Here is an 18,300-nt window from a genome sequence, read left to right as displayed (position 1 = left end):
GTAGTTTTGAATTCCACTTCAATTAAAATGACTTTCTGTTGCATTAGCCCAAATCACAGCATATTGCCATGTCATGATCATGCATCATATTGTTGCATTGCATTGATTGTATTCTTTCTATGTTTGCCGGTGATTGTTCGCCCCGATAGACGTGGTTCAGACGATTGATCGATGACACTGATGAAGAACTATATTATCTTCAGAAGTGCCAGGCAAGCAAAACCCCCTTGTTCATTCCGATACAATCCCACTCTCTCGCTCCTGCTCTCTTTTACTACATTAGGACAAGAACGTTTCAATTGTTACATGCTGCGGTAGCCGAACCCCTTTCCTCTGCATGACCTGTCATTGCCACAGTAAATAGATGAAACCCACTAGCATGAGTAGGAGTTGTTTGAGCCCGGATGTGCCTACTCATTCATGTTTGTTTGTCATGCCTGCTACTGCTTAGTGTTGAGTCAGGTCTGATTCATCGGGGAGGAATTGGAATGTGGTGAACATGTCCTACCATTGAGAGCTAAGTGTGTGAACATGATTTGGTAAAGGTAGCGGTGAGAGGCCACGTAGGAGTACATGGTGGGTTGTCTCATTGCAGCCGTCCTCAGGAACTGAGTTCTATGTTTGTGATGCATGAACAGTTACTACCACACATTGGGTTCCGGTAACTCGACCCCTCTCGACTTATTAATCAACTCGATCTCTGTCCAGGAGTTGCAACTAGTTTCTGGTGTTTGTAGGTAGTGTTAGTAGTGTACCAAGTGACACCCGGTACAGGTGGGCTTGGGACAGACTAGGCACAGTGGCCTGGTGTACCAAGTGGCACCCGGATGGTGGGCTTGGGAACCATGTAAACATCATTTGGGGCCGTGAGCGACACCCCGGACGGATCTCCTTGCGGATGGAACCCGAATAAGTGATAAACCTGGTTGAGAGACTTGTGTGGTTAGTCAGGTCGTGGCCGACTCCCTCGCCCGGCTTCCACTTGAAGGTTGCTGAGCTACCTGACGTGTACAGGGCGATAAGAGGCGAGAGCGTGTGTGAAGAAGTACACCCTTGCAGGGTTATCATTATCTATTCGAATAGCCGGATTCCTCGGATATGGAAACTTGGACCCCTTGCATAGTTCATAGACAAGTGAAAGTGGATACTCTAAAACTCGCAAGATAAGCGTGAGTGCTATGGATGGCGTTCTCGTAGGGAGACGGGAGAGGATCCATAGTGGTGTATTGGTATGGTGAATTTGTGGACTTGTGTGCGCCACCTCAAAAGAGTTACTTGCAGTCGTAGTTCATGTTAGCCACTGAGTCAAAGCTGGCTTGCTGCAGTTAAACTCCACCACCCCCTTTGTTGATACCGATGCATATGTAGTTAGTTCTGATCTAAGTCTTGCTGGGTACATTTGTACTCATGTTTGCTTAATTTATGTTTTGCAGAGAGACTTCAGTCTCGCTAGTATTTCCACATGGACTTCGACGTTTAGCTTGTTACGTCACCTACGATCTTGTACCCTTGGGAGGGTCTTCTAGATAGTCAGGCTTCTGAGCATTCTTCATTTGTAGTTGTCTGTACTCTATATGTTGGGTCATGAGACCCATGTTTGTAATATCTCACTCCTCAGAGCCTAATGATTAATACTCTGAGTCGTAGAGTCTTGTTGTGATGCCATGTTGTATTGCACATATTGAGCATATTGTGTGTATGATTGAAATGCTTGGTATGTGTGGGATCCGACAACATAGTTATTTATCCTTAGTAGCCTCTCTTATGGGGAAATGTAGTCTTGTGCTTCCATGAGCCATAGTAGTCCGCTACAGCCCGGTTCACCGGAGTCCTGCTAGCCCAGCACTACTGCTCCGGAACACTTGACTGGCCGGCATGTGATTCACTTTGTTCCTGTGTCTGTCCCTTCGGGGAAATGTCATGCGGTGACATCCGGAGTCCTGCCTAGCCTGCTACAGCCCGGTTCACCGGAGTCCTGTTAGCCCAGTGCTACAGCCCGGATTCGCACGCTACTGACCGACATGCTTGATGTTGATTCAAGTATGCTTGTCCCCGTAAGTTAGTGCCACTTTGGGTTCACGACTAGTCATGTTGGCCCGGGTTCTCTGTCATACGGATGCTAGCGACACTATCATATACGCGAGCCAAAAGGCGCAAACGGTCCCGGACCATGGTAAGGCGACACCCGTGGGAATACCATGCATGAGGCCGCAAAGTGATATGAGGTGTTACTGCCTAGATCGATGTGACTTGGAATCGGGGTCCTGACAGCTTTGGTATCAGAGCCTGACTGCCTGTAGGATTACCAAGCCAAGCTGGTCGAAGTCGTGTCTAGAAATGCTTTAGTTATATAAGGGAATTGATTGTGGAAGGGAACGTAAGGCTCTTTTTACTCCTTTACCTTATGTCCTTCTGATCTGAGTCATCCTCTCTCTTCTACTGTCAGGACCCCGATTCCAAGTCGCATCGATCTAGCCGGTAACACCTCATATTACTTTGCAGCCTCACGCACGGTATTCCCACGGGTGTCGCCTTACCATGGCCCGGGACTGTTTGCGCCTTTTGGCTCACGTATATGATAGTGTCGCTAGCATCCATATGACAGAGAACCTAGGCCGACATGGCTAGTCATGAACCCGAAGCAGCACTAACCTATGGGGACAGGCATACATGAATCACATCGAACATGTCGGTCAGCAGCATGTGAATCCGGGCTGTAGCACTGGGCTAACAGGACTCCGGGAACCCGGGCTGTAGCAGGCTAGGCAGGACTCCGGACGTCACCGCGTGACATTTCCCCAAAGGGACAGACACAAGAACGAAGTGAAACACATGCCGGCCAGCCAAGTGTTCCGGAGCAGTAGTGCTGGGCTAGCAGGACTCCGGTGAACCGGGCTGTAGCGGACTACTATGGCTCATGGATGCACAAGACTACATTTCCCCATAAGAGAGGCTGCCAAGGATAAACAACTAGATTGTCGGATCCCACACATACCCAGCATTTCAATCATACACACAATATGCTCGACATGTGTAAATACAGCATGGCATCACAACAAGACTCTACGACTCAAACATTTATTCATTAGGCTTCGAGAAGCGAGATATTACAAACATGGGTCTCATGACCCAACAATCATAGCATACAATTCAAGCACATGCGGAAGCTTAACATGTCTGAGTACAGACATCTATAAATGAAAAAGGCTGAGAAGCCTGACTATCTACCAGATACTGCCGAGGGCACAAGATTGTAGCTGAGGTATCAGGCTAAACATCAAAGTCCACGCGATACTTCTAGCGAGACTGAAGTCTCTCTGCAAAACATAAATTAAGCAAACGTGAGTACAAAAGTACTCAGCAATACTTACATAAGAACTAGCTACATATGCATCGGTATCAACAGGGGGGTGGTGGAGTTTAACTGCAGCAAGCCAGCTTTGACTCAGTGGCTAACCTGAACTACGACTGCAAGCAACTCTTTTGAGGTGGCGCACACGAGTCCACATATTCACCATTCAATACACCACTATGGATCCGCTCCAGTCTCCCTACGAGAAGGCCATCCATAGCACTCACACTTATCTTCCGAGTGTTAGTGTATCCACTTTCACTTGTCTATGAACTCTTATAGGCAACCCAGAAGTCCTTTACCGCGGACGCGACTATTCGAATAGTTTTATACCTTGCAGGGGTGTACTTCACACATGTTTCCACCACTTAGCGTCTGCACATGACATGTGCTCGGCAGACTTCAAGCGAAAGCCGACGTGGGTGTAGACCATGACCTGACTAACCGCACAAGTCTCTAGTCCAGGTTTATCGCCTATTCAGGTTCCATCCACGAGGAGATCTGGCCGGAGTTTCGCTCACAGCCCCAAACGATGTGTGCAGGGTTCCTGAGACACCAAACGGGCGTCCAGTACACCGTGCCACGGTGTATCTACCGCATCATAGCCCACCCCTAGGGTCAGTGCTACACACGGCCGCCAACACATATCCTATAAACACCAGAAACTAGTTGCAACTCTTGGACAGAGGACGAGAGGGGTCAGTAAGTCGAGCGGGGTCATATTTCAGGGCCCAATGTGTGGTAGTAGCTGTTTTATGGATCACAACCACAGAACTCAGTTCCTAAGGATGGGTTCAATGAAACAACCCACCATGTACTCCTACATGGCCTCTCATCGATACCTTTACCAAATCATGTTCAACACACTTAGCTCACACACAGTAGGACATGTTCACAACTTTCCAATTCATCCCCGATGAATCAGACCTCACACAACTCTAAGCAATAGCAGGCATGACAAACAAGCATGAATGAGTAGGCACATCAGCGCTCAAACAACTCCTACTCATGCTAGTGGGTTTCATCTATTTACTGTGGCAATGACAGGTCATGCAGAGGATAAGGGGTTCAACTACCGCAGCAAGTAACAGATGAATCGTTGCTGTCCTAATGCGGTAAAAGAGAGCATGAGCGAGAGAGTGGGATTGTATCGGAATGAATAAGGGGTTTTTTGCTTGCCTGGCACTTCCGAAGATAGTATATCTCTTCATCAGTGTCATCGAACTCATCGTCGGAACCACGTCTATCGAGAGGGGACAAATACCGGCAACAGAGAAGGAAAGCACAATCAATGCAATGCACAATATGATGCATGATCATGGCATGTCAATATGCCGTGTTTTGAGCTAATGCAACTGGCAACATGTTAAATGGAGTTGGTTTGAACGTTAGGTTCAAATTCAAACTCCATATGTGAGGGTTTAAATGCCATTTATATCATTTGGCCTAAACAGCAGCCATAAGTTGTTCCAACATGCATGAAACTAGTACAGATGGATAGATTGGATTTTTTTGATCATTTTTCATATATAATTTATTTGATTTGGAGCTACGATTGATTTACTATGAATTTTAGATGTTTTAACTATTTTCTGGAATTTTCTGAATTATAATTAATCCAGAAAATGAGTTATGGCATCACCACTATGTCACTGTGACGTCAGCAGGTCAACTGACCCGGTCCAGGTCAAACCTGACCAGTGGGGTCGACACGTCAGCGACACAATTAACTAACAGGGTTAATTAAATCTAACTAATCAAATTAACAACCACTGGGCCCACTGTCAGAGTCAGCGGGGAGGTAATTAGTCCAAAACTAATCTAGTCAGGGGCGGGGCCCACGTGTGTTGACCCTAGGAAGGTTAAACCCCGGTCGAACAGGTCAAACCTGCTGGCGACTCGACACCGGCGAGGCCCGAGACGGCGGCGCGGCTCGGAAAACGCCCACAGGGCACGGACGAGGCCGTTCTTGGGCTCGTTGGAGAGCTCTTGCAGGCGCGCATCGCGTGATGGTGGAGACTGGGCCTATGGTGGCCGGAACCGACGACGGCGAGCTCGGTTGCGGCCGCCGGAGTTCAAGCGTGGGTGCGGGCAGTGCTGTAGTGCGTGAGCTAGCGAGCTGAGGCGCTAGCGGGGGCCTACGCGATGCGGTGAGTGGGTTGGACTCGTCGGGCGGACCATTTGGTCACCGGAGTCACGTCGGCGGCGAGCGCAGGCGGCGGCGGGTTCGGGCGTAGGCGGTCCGGTGGCTACGGAGGCCTACGGGGAAGAAGAGAGGGATGGGCAGGGTGGGAGGCTCACAGCGAGTCGGACGAGGAGGTCAGCGAGCTCGGAGACGGTCCAGAGCAGTCGGGGTTGCAAGGAGGATCTCCGGCGACCGGTGAGGAAGAAGATGATGTTGGCGGCATCACAGGGCGACCCAGCTCCTGTGACTCGGTGAAGAAGATGAGGACGACGTGGCAGAGCTCTCGGACGCGTCAGGGGAGCAAGGGGGTGGTTGTGGCCGCACGAGCGCTGGTCAGCGGCAACGGCTTCGCTCGGGTGAGCTAAAGGGAGAGAGCCAGGGGAGGGGAGAGAGAGTGGTGAGTGAGGGAGAGGGGATAGGGGCTTCGGGGCATCTCTGTGGCGTCGCTAGAAGGGGTTGGGGAAGCAGGAGGTGGCCAGAGCAGCGTCGTCGCTCGCCACGCACCTGGTTGTCCTCCTGGTAGAGGAGGAAGATGACAAGGGGGCGCTGGTGGGCTGGGCCGCCAGCTGGGCTGCCAGCAGGCTACAGTAGCGGGCCACAGGTGGGTGGAGGTAAGTCCTTCTGCTCTATTTTATATTTTCTGTTTGTTTTCTATTTTCTGTAATTTGTTTTTGCTTTAGTTTTCAAACTAAATCAAATTTACTGCTTCTGATAAATATTGTTTGGGCTAGTTGAGCTATTCTAGAGCCCCACACAAATTTACAGAATTATTGGACTTATTTTAAATATATAGCAAATATAAATCCAATGCAAAGAGTTGTTGCATTAACTCCAAATGCCCAACATAAATATTTATGAGATCCTAAAAATATTGGTTTGAATTTTACCTCTGGCCAATATTTTCAGGGAGAAACATGAACATTTTCTTGGACCTATTTGAAGAAATTTTTATCTTGGTCATTTTCAGAAATGATTTCTAAGGCTTTCACATGTCCCCATTTCAAATTCATTGAAATTTAAACATGATGCACACATGACTAGCTAGTCTAGGTCATACAAGAACTAGGGATGTTACAACTCACCCCCACTAAACAAGAATCTCGTCCCGAGATTCAAGCCTAGGGTAAGATGGAAGGGGAAAACGCAAACTAACACAATCTTCACGATCCAGGGTGCACTTCATAAGATTTTTGATTCGATCACCCTCATTGTCTCAAAGTATTGCTCTGAGAACTCCAACTAACACGACAACAAGAGGAAAGGGAAAACTCTAAAAGGATCGATCTTCTCGAAGATCAAACAACTTAGGATCAACTCACGGGGTGAGTCACAGCAACATCTCTCAAGCTGAGACACGAAGCACATATCTAGAGGAATGGATTGGAACAGATGACGGAGGTTCGATTTGGTGGGCAACAATTCCACCCTTAGAAAGATGGTGGATGGTGTCAAGGTGGCGAGGAATTAATTGCCATGATTCCGTAACGGGGCACCTTGGGAAAAGTGACTCGTTGGATTGTTCCCTTAAGTGGCAAAAAGGAATTACTTTTGATCCATAGATCATTGAAACTATTCATACCAACTTAAGGCAATTTACATTTGATTGTTTGAAAGAGCTCGAAGAAATGGCATACTCGAACTAGGATGGATGATGTGGACTACCTTGTTGAAGACAACACAATGGATGACTTTTTCTTATCATCAGAAATGGATGGGACCCATGGTAGGACCACTTTTGAAGATGATCTGACCAGAAATTACCGAGAAGGGTAGTCCATGGTTGAATGGCACCATGGCGGTGCAAGCTAGGAACAAAATGCTAATGCTGGGAATGATTCTGGTAACTGGGAGAAACTCAATAGAAGAGAGTGATTCCATCGTTAGAAAAGTTATGGCATAATTGAAGAAACTGAGAGTGGAACCCAATTAATGCCGACGATAAATCCTAGTGCTTGCACGTGCTCTCAAGAACTTGAGCATTTCCATATTCATCAAGGTTTTACCAATATTCGTGACAAGGATCTTGGCAACACAACATACTACCATGATGGACAATGGTGGATGATGTAGATGCAAAGGAAGATAACACTTTCTCAGATTTCACCTTAGCGAGGCCAAGGGGACAAAATCTAGATGATCGACCGAGAGACATTTAGCACTCCGCTTCTAATGTTCTCCTTGATGTGCTAGTGTAACCCATTCATTGAAATGGTTTGGTATCTAGAACATCAAGTAACAGGTCGGACTTCGGAAGCTCAAGAATCCATAAGGAATAGCTACGGAGGTAAATCCTTCGAAATCCTTATGGGGATGTGGCCAACTTCTTCAATCAAGATACTACAATAATAGGTCTTACGGCTGGGTGTGTTAGCCGTGACATCCACTTTACTGGGTTACACAGAGACCAATGTTATAGTTCTTGGGAAACATTCCAACCATCATATCTGCCTGAGATTCAGAGCTGGTTGGTGTCAGGATATTCCAAACTCATCGAGTCTAGAAATAAAAATATAGTTTGCAACACACTTGACGAGACGACATTGCGAGATCCTCGGGAAATGGACTATGTAGTAAGCTCCAAAATATGAGCTGGTTTGCTAGAAACATGTGAACACGTTGTCCGAGACAAGCGTGACCACGTGGTAGTCTTGTAATAAAATACTACCAAGTTCAGGTTGGGGAACCATCATCGAGGATAACGAAGTCCTAACATAAGTCATGATTAGCTCTTATGAAGGAACTCCTTCTCCTTGAACAAATCAGTCAGTGGCTTGGTGTGCTAGGGACACATATAGAATGAAGGTTGCAAGTCTCCAGACCACAGAATACTTCGCACGTATGCATGACTGATTTGGAATGATTCTAAAGGAAGCAACATTGACTTTCTCGAATTCACGGCGGCAACTTGCATCAAATGCACATGAACTGGAGAGTCACTTCTTACATCCGAACATATGCTTCATGAGCTAGCATGAGGAGATGCTTTCAAAAGTTTCCAACACTAGCTTAATGTTCAACAAAATCATGGAGAAGATAAAAATGTTGCTGATGGGCTCAACAACAATTCATCCAGGTTTCCATGAAGAAGGAATTCCATAATTATGGGAACAAGTGATAGCACTGGTCAGACCCAAAAGATATAATGGTGTATGCTCAAGGGAAATCCACGAGCAAGACAACATTACGTACATCGTTGGTTCTGATTTGATTTGAGGATAGCCCATACTCAAATCAAAGTTTTGACAAAACAATAGATCCAACAAATGACCACGGGGACCAATCAATGAAGATATCATATTTCTTCAACACACACACAACCACCAAGATATCCCTTTAGAATGAACTAGATTTGGCAAAGCTTTTATCTTCCAACTCTCCAAGTTGTTGTTTAGCTTAACCAACTAGCTCGGGGGTATCCAACACAGATTCTTGGAGAAGGGATGGTTCATAAGAAACCAACTTGATCACGAACTCAACATGGCGGTCAGGTGACGACCTGGTGATACTTCCGAAAAGGTATTCAGAAAATCACGAACCACCGATATGCTACTAAGCTCGAGAATAATCTTGCTTTTCAGGGCAAGACGATATGATCAAAAGAGCGAGGGATTGACACAATCCTAACTCATGGATTGAAGAGTGCAATAGAAATAAGGACTAGGTAGCACGATCAATCCTTAGGGTGATGATTCAATAACCAACACACTAAGAATGAGGTTATTGTCCATTTAACTACCAAGCAACAGAGTCGCTGGGAGTATTGATTTCACACATCACGATTCACTTGTCAGCATTCTGGTTGTGACAACACGGAACCGAGAAATGGATAATGATGGCGAGAAGTATCACTGTATCAAGGGTTCATAAGATGGTGTGCAATTCCCATGACAATCTCAATATAAAGGTGGTAATACCTCAGGGTAGAACAGACCAAAAGCTTGATTGCATTCTGATCTGCGGAATACAACTACTTTGACCCAATCCTGGATACGGATGAGGTACTGGAGTTTGTTTCTCCTAGTCATTCCGAACAAAATGGCTTGACGGACCACAAGAGTAGTAGGCACCAATGAACACTAATGCACAACCACTCATGACTATCAATTGATAGACGAGGTCAAAAGACAACTAAAGAGGGATAACTCAAAGAACATATAACTTTCTGAGTTGTGGATGCATAGATTAGCATGTCGAACCAAGTTCAACATATTTCTTCCGGATAACCCATGCAGAAAGGTTGAGCTGGCAGAGTCACAATATAAAATGGAGAACTCATCGAGAGCACTCCTGTTGTGATCTTTTGGTTCAAGAGAACTCCTGCCATATTGGTTCATGGTATTGGAAGAACGTTGTACCACGGACCTCGAGGACTATCGCAAAGGTTACTAATATCCTAAAGGAACTATCAAACACTATCAACATGAGGTAAGTAGGGTGAATCTCGGGTTCAAGAACCCATGAATAGAATACCTACCACTACATGGCATCACGGGAGGCTTTCGAGAATAATGGCCAGAATCACACACTTGGGATACAAAACATGGCTAGATCACTAGGTGACTCCCTGAAACACCTAGGGTCATAATAATAACTCCGACATATATGTCGAGGCAGTAGAGTGCCTCAGCTCACTGATTAGTGTGGTTAATCTGGCCCAAAAGGATATCAGGAACGGGAAGAAAGGATTTGCAAATGCATCAGACTATTTAGAGACCTAGGATGACTCGGACAACATAACGGCTGTAAATGCTCAAAAGATTTGAGACATCCTGCAAAATGGTGGCATAACCACTTAACATCACAATATCAAAGTTCTGAGATGATTTGCCAACACATAGAAGTAGTAGGAACCAAACTCAGGCTTGAATCCAACAATCCTAAGAGTCTACAGATTAGCAATACGTGATCCTGATAGAAAGATGAGAAGCCTAGTTCTTAATCCCCGTAGAAGAGAAGAGGTTGACTTAGATAAGAAGGCCATGAGGTATAAGGAGTAAAAAGAGACTTACGTTCCCTTCCCCAATCAATTCCCTTACATAACTAAAGCATTTCTAGACTCAACTTCGACCAGTTTGGCTTGGTAATCCTACAGGCAGTCAGGCTCTAATACCAACGCTGTCAGGACCCCGATTCCATGTCACATCGATCTAGCCGGTAACACCTCATATCACTTTGTGGCTCACACACGGTATTCCAACGGGTGTCGCCTTACCATGGCCCGGGACCGTTTGTGCCTTTTGGCTCACGTATATGATAGTGTCGCTAGCATCCATATGACAGAGAACCCGGGCCGACATGGCTAGTCATGAACCCGAAGCGGCACTAACCTATGAGGACAGGCATACATGAATCACATCGTACATGTCGGTCAGCAGCGTGTGAATCCGGCTGTAGCACTGGGCTAACAGGACGCCGGGAACCCGGGCTGTAGCAGGCTAGGCAGGACTCCAGACGTCACCGCGTGACATTTCCCCGAAGGGACAGACACAGGAACGAAGTGAAACACTTGCCGGCCAGCCAAGTGTTCCGGAGCAGTAGTGCTGGGCTAGCAGGACTCCGGTTAACAGGGCTGTAGCGGACTACTATGGCTCATGGAAGCACAAGACTACATTCCCCCATAAGAGAGGCTGCCAAGGATAAAGAACTATATTGTCGGATCCCACACATACCAAGCATTTCAATCATACACACAATATGCTCGACATGTGTAAATACAACATGGCATCACAACAAGACTCTACGACTCAAACATTTATTCATTAGGCTCCGAGGAGCGAGATATTACAAACATGGGTCTCATGACCCAACAATCATAGCATACAATTCAAGCACATGCGGAAGATTAACATGTCTGAGTACAGACATCTATAAATGAAAAAGGCTGAGAAGCCTGACTATCTACCAGATCCTGCCGAGGGCACAAGATCGTAGTTGAGGTATCAGGCTAAACGTCGATGTCCACGCGATACTACTAGCGAGACTGAAGTCTCTCTGCAAACCATAAATTAAGCAAACGTGAGTACAAAAGTACTCAGCAAGACTTACATCAGAACTAGCTACATATGCATCGGTATCAACAAGGGGGGAGGTGGAGTTTAACTGCAGCAAGCCAGCTTTGACTCAGTGGCTAACCTGAACTACGACTGCAAGCAACTCTTTTGAGGTGGCGCACACGAGTCCACATATTCACCATTCAATACACCACTATGGATCCGCTCCCAGTCTCCCTACGAGAAGGCCATCCATAGCACTCACACTTATCTTGCAAGTTTTAGAGTATCCACTTTCACTTGTCTATGAACTGTTATAGGCAACCCAGAAGTCCTTTACCGCGGACGCAGCTATTCGAATAGTTTTATACCCTGCAGGGGTGTACTTTGTCACACATGTTTCCACCACTTAGCATCTGCACACGACATGTGCTCGACAGACTTCAAGCGAAAGCCGACGTGGGTGTAGACCACGACCTGACTAACCGCACAAGTCTCTAGTCCAGGTTTATCGCCTATTTGGGTTCCATCCGCGAGGAGATCCGGCCGAAGTTTCGCTCACAGCCCCAAACGATGTGTGCAGGGTTCCCGAGACACCAAACGGGCGTCCGGTACACCGTGCCACGGTGTATCTACCGCATCATAGCCCACCCCTAGGGCCAGCGCTATGCACGGCCGCCAACACATATCCTATAAACACCAGAAACTAGTTGCAACTCTTGGACAGAGGACCAGAGGGGTCAGTAAGTCGAGCGGTGTCATATTTCAGGGCCCAATGTGTGGTAGTAGTTGTTTCATGGATCACAAACATAGAACTCGGTTCCTAAGGACGGCTTCAATGAAACAACCCACCATGTACTCCTACATGGCCTCTCATCGATACTTTTAGCAAATCGTGTTCAACACACTTAGCTCACACATAGTAGGACATGTTCACAACTTTCCAATTCATCCCAGATGAATCAGACCTGACACAACTCTAAGCAATAGCAGGCATGACAAACAAGCATGAATGAGTAGGCACATCAGGGCTCAAACAACTCCTACTCATGCTAGTGGGTTTCATCTATTTACTATGGCAATGACAGGTCATGCAGAGGATAAGGGGTCCAACTACCGCAGCAAGTAACAGATGAATCGTTGATGTCCTAATGCGGTAAAAGAGAGCATGAGCGAGAGAGTGGGATTGTATCGGAATGAATAAGGGGTTTTTTGCTTGCCTGGCACTTCCGAAGATAGTATATCTCTTCATCAGTGTCATCAAACTCATCGTCGGAACCACGTCTATCGAGAGGGGACAAATACCGGCAACAGAGAAGGAAAACACAACCAATGCAATACACAATACGATGCATGATCATGGCATGTCAATATGCTGTGTTTGGAGCTAATGCAACTAGCAACATGTTAAATGGAGTTGGTTTGAACCTTAGGTTCAAATTCAAACTCCATATGTGAGGGTTTAAATACCATTTATATTATTTGGCCTAAACAGCAGCCATAAGTTGTTCCAACATGCATGAAACCAGTACAGATGGATAGATTGGATTTTTATGATCATTTTTCATATATAATTTATTTGATTTGGAGCTACGGTTGATTTACTATGAATTTTAGAAGTTTTAACTATTTTCTTGAATTTTCTGAATTATAATTAATCCAGAAAATGAGATATGGCGTCAGCACTACGTCACTGTGACGCCAGCAGGTCAACTGACCCGGTCCAGGTCAAACCTGACCAGTGGGGTCGACACGTCAGTGACACAATTAACTAACAGGGTTAATTAAATCTAACTAATCAAATTAACAACCATTGGGCCCACTGTCAGAGTCAGCGGGAAGGTAATTAGTCCTAAACTAATCTAGTTAGGGGCGGGGCCCACGTGTGTTGACCCTAGGGAGGTCAACCCCCGGTCAAACAGGTCAAACCTGCCGGCGACTCGGAAAACCCCGGTCGAGGCCCGAGACGGCGGCGCGGCTCGGAAAACGCCCACAAGGCACGGACGAGGCCGTTCTTGGGCTCGTTGGAGAGCTCTTGTAGGCGCGCATCGGGTGATGGTGGAGACCGGGCCTATGGTGGCCGGAGCCGACGACGGCGAGCTCGGTTGTGGCCGCCGGAGTTCGGGCGTGGGTGCGGGCAGTGTTACACTGCACGAGCTAGCGCGCTGAGGTGCTAGCGGGGGCCTACGCGATGCGGTGAGTCAGTTGGACGCGTCGGGCAGACCATTTGGTCGCCGGAGTCACGTCGGCGGCGAGCGCAGGCAGCGGCGGGTTCGGGCGTAGGTGGTCTTGTGGCTACGGAGGCCTATGGGGAAGAAGAGAGGGATGGGCAGGGTCAGAGGCTCAAAGCGAGTCGGACGAGGAGGTCAGCGAGCTCGGAGACGGTCCGGAGTAGTCGGGGCGGCAAGGAGGATCTCCGGCGACCGATGAGGAAGAAGATGATGTTGGCGGCATCACAGGGCGACCTAGCTCCTATGACTCGGTGAAGAAGATGAGGACGACGTGGCAGAGCTGTCGGACGCGTAAGGGGAGCAAGGGGGTGGTTGTGGCCGCGCGAGCGCTGGTCGGCGGCGACGGCTTCGCTCGGGTGAGCTAAAGGGAGAGAGCCAGGGGAGGGGAGAGAGAGCGGCGAGTGAGGGAGAGTGGACAGGGGCTTCGGGGCATCTCTGTGGCGTTGCTAGAAGGGGCCGGGGAAGCAGGAGGTGGCCAGAGCAGCGTCGGCGCTCGCCACACACCTGGTTGTCCTCCTGGCAAAGGAGGAAGATGACAAGGGGGCGCTGGTGGGCTGGGCCGCCAGCTGGGCTGCCAGTAGGCTACAGTAGCGGGCCGCAGGTGGGTGGAGGTAAGTCCTTCTGCTCTGTTTTATATTTTCTGTTTGTTTTCTATTTTCTGTAATTTGTTTTTGATTTAGTTTTCAAACTAAATCAAATTTACTGCTTCTGATAAATACCGTGTGGGCTAGATGAGCTATTACAGAGCCCCACACAAATTTACAGAATTATTGGACTTATTTTAAATATATAGCAAATATAAATCCAATGCAAATAGTTGTTGCATTAACTCCAAATGCCCAACATAAATATTTATGAGCTCCTAAAAATATTGGTTTGAATTTTACCTCTGGCCAATATTTTCAGGGAGAAACATGAACATTTTCTTGGACCTATTTGAAGAAATTTTTATCTTGGTCATTTTTAGAAATGATTTCTGAGGCTTTCACATGTCCCCATTTCAAAATCATTGAAATTTAAACATGATGCACACATGACTAGCTAGTCTAGGTCATACGAGAACTAGGGATGTGACATCTACGGGGGTTAAGAACTAGGCTTCTCTTCTATCTCTCACGATGACGTGTTACTAAATCGTAGTTGCCTAGGAATGTTGTGTTCAAGTCTCAGTTCAGCTTCTACTACTTCTATATGTTCATAGCTGGCCTCCGAACCTTGTTACTGTGATGTTGAGTGGCTATGCTACCATTTTGCAGGATTACTCAAATACCTTTGAGCATTTATAGCCGTTATGCTGTCCAAGTCATCCCAGGTTTCTAAACAATCTGATGCATTTGCAAATCCTTTCTTTCCGTTGCCGATGTCCTTTTGGTCAGAATAACCACACTAATCAATGAGTTGAGGTACTTTGTTGTCTTGACATATATGTTCGAGCTATTATTATGACCCTAGGTATCTTAGAGAGTCACCTAGTAATCTAGCAATGCTTTGTATTCCCGGTGTGATGATTCTGGCCATTGTTCTCGAAAGCATCTCGTGATGCCATTTAGTAGTAGGTATTCTACTCTTGGGTTCCTGACCCAAGATTCACTCGACTTACCTTCTATTGATAGTGTTTGCTAGTTCCTTTAGGATATTAGTAACCTTTGTGATAGTCCTCGAGGTTCGTGGTATTTTCTTCTTCCAAGTACCATGGACTGCTTATGGCAGAAGTTCTTTTGAACCAAAAGATCACAATAAGAGTGCTCTTGATGAGTTCTTCGTTCTACATTGTGAATCTACCAGTTCTACCTTTCTACATGGGTTATCCGGAAGAAATGTTGAGCTTAGCTCGACATACTAATCTATGCATCCACAACTCAGAAAGATATATGTTCCTTGAGTTGTCCCTCCTTGGTTGTTTCTGACCTTCGTCTATCAATTGATAGTCGAGGGTATATCATTGCATTCGTTCATCAAAGTCTATTATTCTTGTGGTCCGTCAAGCCATTCTACTCCAGAATGACTAGGAGAAAACAAACTCCAGTACCTCATGCATATCCAGGATTGGGTCAAAGTAGTTGTATTCCGTGGAACAAAATGCCAACCCAGCTTTTGCTCTGTTCTACCTTAGAGTCTTACCATCTTTATGTCAAGAATGCCATGAGAATTGGACTACCTCTTATGAATTCTTGACGCAGTGATACTTCTCGCCATCATTATTCATTCCTCGGTTCCGTGTTATTGTAACCGGAACACCGACAAGTGAATCATGATGTGTGAAATCTATACTCCTAGCAACTCTGTTGCTTGGTAGTTAAATGGACAATAACCTCATTCCTAGCGTGTTGGTTATTGAATCATCACCCTAAGGTTGATTGTGCTACCTAGCCTTATTTCCGGTGCACTTTCTAATCAATGAGTTAGGATAGTGTCAATCCTTGCTTATTTGATCATATCGTCTGGCCATGAAAAGAAAGATTGTTCTCGAGCTTAGTGACATATCGGTGGTTCGTGATTTTCCGTATATCTTCTCGGGAGTATAACCAGGTTGCCACCTGACCGCTATGTTGAGTTCGTGATCAAGTTGGTTTTCCTCTAAACCACCCCTTCTCCAAGAATCTGTGTTGGATATCCCTGAACTAGTTTGATAAGCTAAACAATAACTTGGAGAGTTGGAAGATGATGGCTTGTCCGACTTAGTTCATCACTAAGGGATATCCTTGTGTGTGTGTGGGAGTTGAAGAAAGATGATATCTTCCTCGATTGATCCTCGTGATCAGTTGTGGGTGCTATTATCTTATCCAATCTTTGATTTGAGTGTGGGCTATCGTCAAATCAAATCAGAACCAACGATATTCATAATGTTGTCTACTCGTGGTTGACTCCTCGAGCATACCCCATTACATCTTTTGGTTTGACCAATACTATCACATTGTTCACATAATGGTGGAAGTCCAGTGATATGGAAATTCCGATGAGTTGCTGTTGAGCCCATCAGCAGCATCTTGTCATCCCCATGATTCGTGTTAAACATTAAGCTAGTGTTGGAAACTTTGTAAGTATTTTCTTCATGCTAGCTCATGAAGCATATGTTTGGATGAAAGAAGTGACTTCCTCTAATTCATGTGCATTCGATGCAAGTTGCCGCCGTGAATTCAAGAGAGTTTATTTTTGCCTCGTCTGGAATCATCCCAGGTTAGTCATGCACGTGCGAAGTGCTCTATGGTTTGATAGGTTGGCCGCCTCCACTCCATATGTGTTCCTAGCACACCAAGCCACTGATTAATTTGTTCGAGAAAAAGGAGTTGATGTGCGAATACTAGTTCATGTACAAGATTCCAATATCCTCGATGATGGTTCCCAACTAGAACTCGGTAGTGTTTTGTTGTAAGACTACCATGTGGTCATGCTTGTCTGGGACAGAGTGTTCACATGTTTGTAGCAGAACCAACTCATGTTTTGGAGCTTGCTATCGTAGTTCATTCTCGAGAATCTCGCAACGCCATCCCGTCGATTTGTGTTGCTACCTTTCTTTTTCCAGACATGTTGTCTGAGATATCCTGTTACCAACCAGACCTGAATCTCAGGCAGGTATGATGGTTGGGTCATTCCCAGCATTTGCATTTTTTCCCAACTTGCACCCTAGTAATTGTTGTCCAGGATCATCTTCAAAAGTGGGATTACCATGGGTCCCATCCATCTCCGATGATAAGAAAAATCATCCATTATGTTGTCTTCAACAAGGTAGTCCACATCGTCCACCCTAGCCCAAGTATGTCTTCAAATGTTCCATTAAGAATTGCCTCGGGATGGTATGAAGAGTTTCAATGATGTATGGATCAAAAGTAATTCTTTTTGCCACTTAAGGGAATAATCCTACGAGTCACCTCCTCTAGGGTGCCACATTATGGAATCGTGGTAATTATCTCCTTGCTACTTTGAACCCATCCGCCATCTTCTTAAGTGTGGAATAGTTGCCTACCAAATCGAACTTCACCATCCATTACTATCCATTCGTCTTGATGTATGTTTTGTGTCCCAACTCGAGAGATGTTTCAATGTCTCACTCCATGAGTTCATCTTGAGTGCTCGTTCTTCGAGGAAATCGTTTCATGTAGAGTTTCCTTCTGTTGTCGTCGTGTTGGATGAAGATCTCGAAAGCAAAGATGTCAAGGTCAATATGAAGCAATGAATCATCATCCTCGAAAAGGACATCTGGATCGTGAAGATTGTGTTAGCTTGTGTCACTCTGTCTTCCTACCACACGACTTCAATCTTGAGACGAGATTCTTGTTTAGTGGAGGTGAGTTGTCACAGCCCTAGAATTGCTTGCAATAGTTGCATCAGAGAGCATCCATGCATCATGTCTAAATTCTGAAACTTGAATTGAGGTTAGTTGAAACCCTCAGAAATCATTTCAGAAATAATCAACGTTAAAAATATTTTCAAGTGAGTCAAAGGAAATGTTCTTGTTATTCTGTAAAAATATTGGCAAGAGGTAAAATTCAAACCAATATTTTTAGGAGACAGAAATATTTATTTTTGGCCACTTGAGTTAAT

Source organism: Triticum aestivum, chromosome 2A (assembly GCF_018294505.1).
Source record: "Triticum aestivum cultivar Chinese Spring chromosome 2A, IWGSC CS RefSeq v2.1, whole genome shotgun sequence".
NCBI classification, from domain to species: domain Eukaryota; kingdom Viridiplantae; phylum Streptophyta; class Magnoliopsida; order Poales; family Poaceae; genus Triticum; species Triticum aestivum.
Note: the sequence above shows the minus strand (reverse complement) of the source record.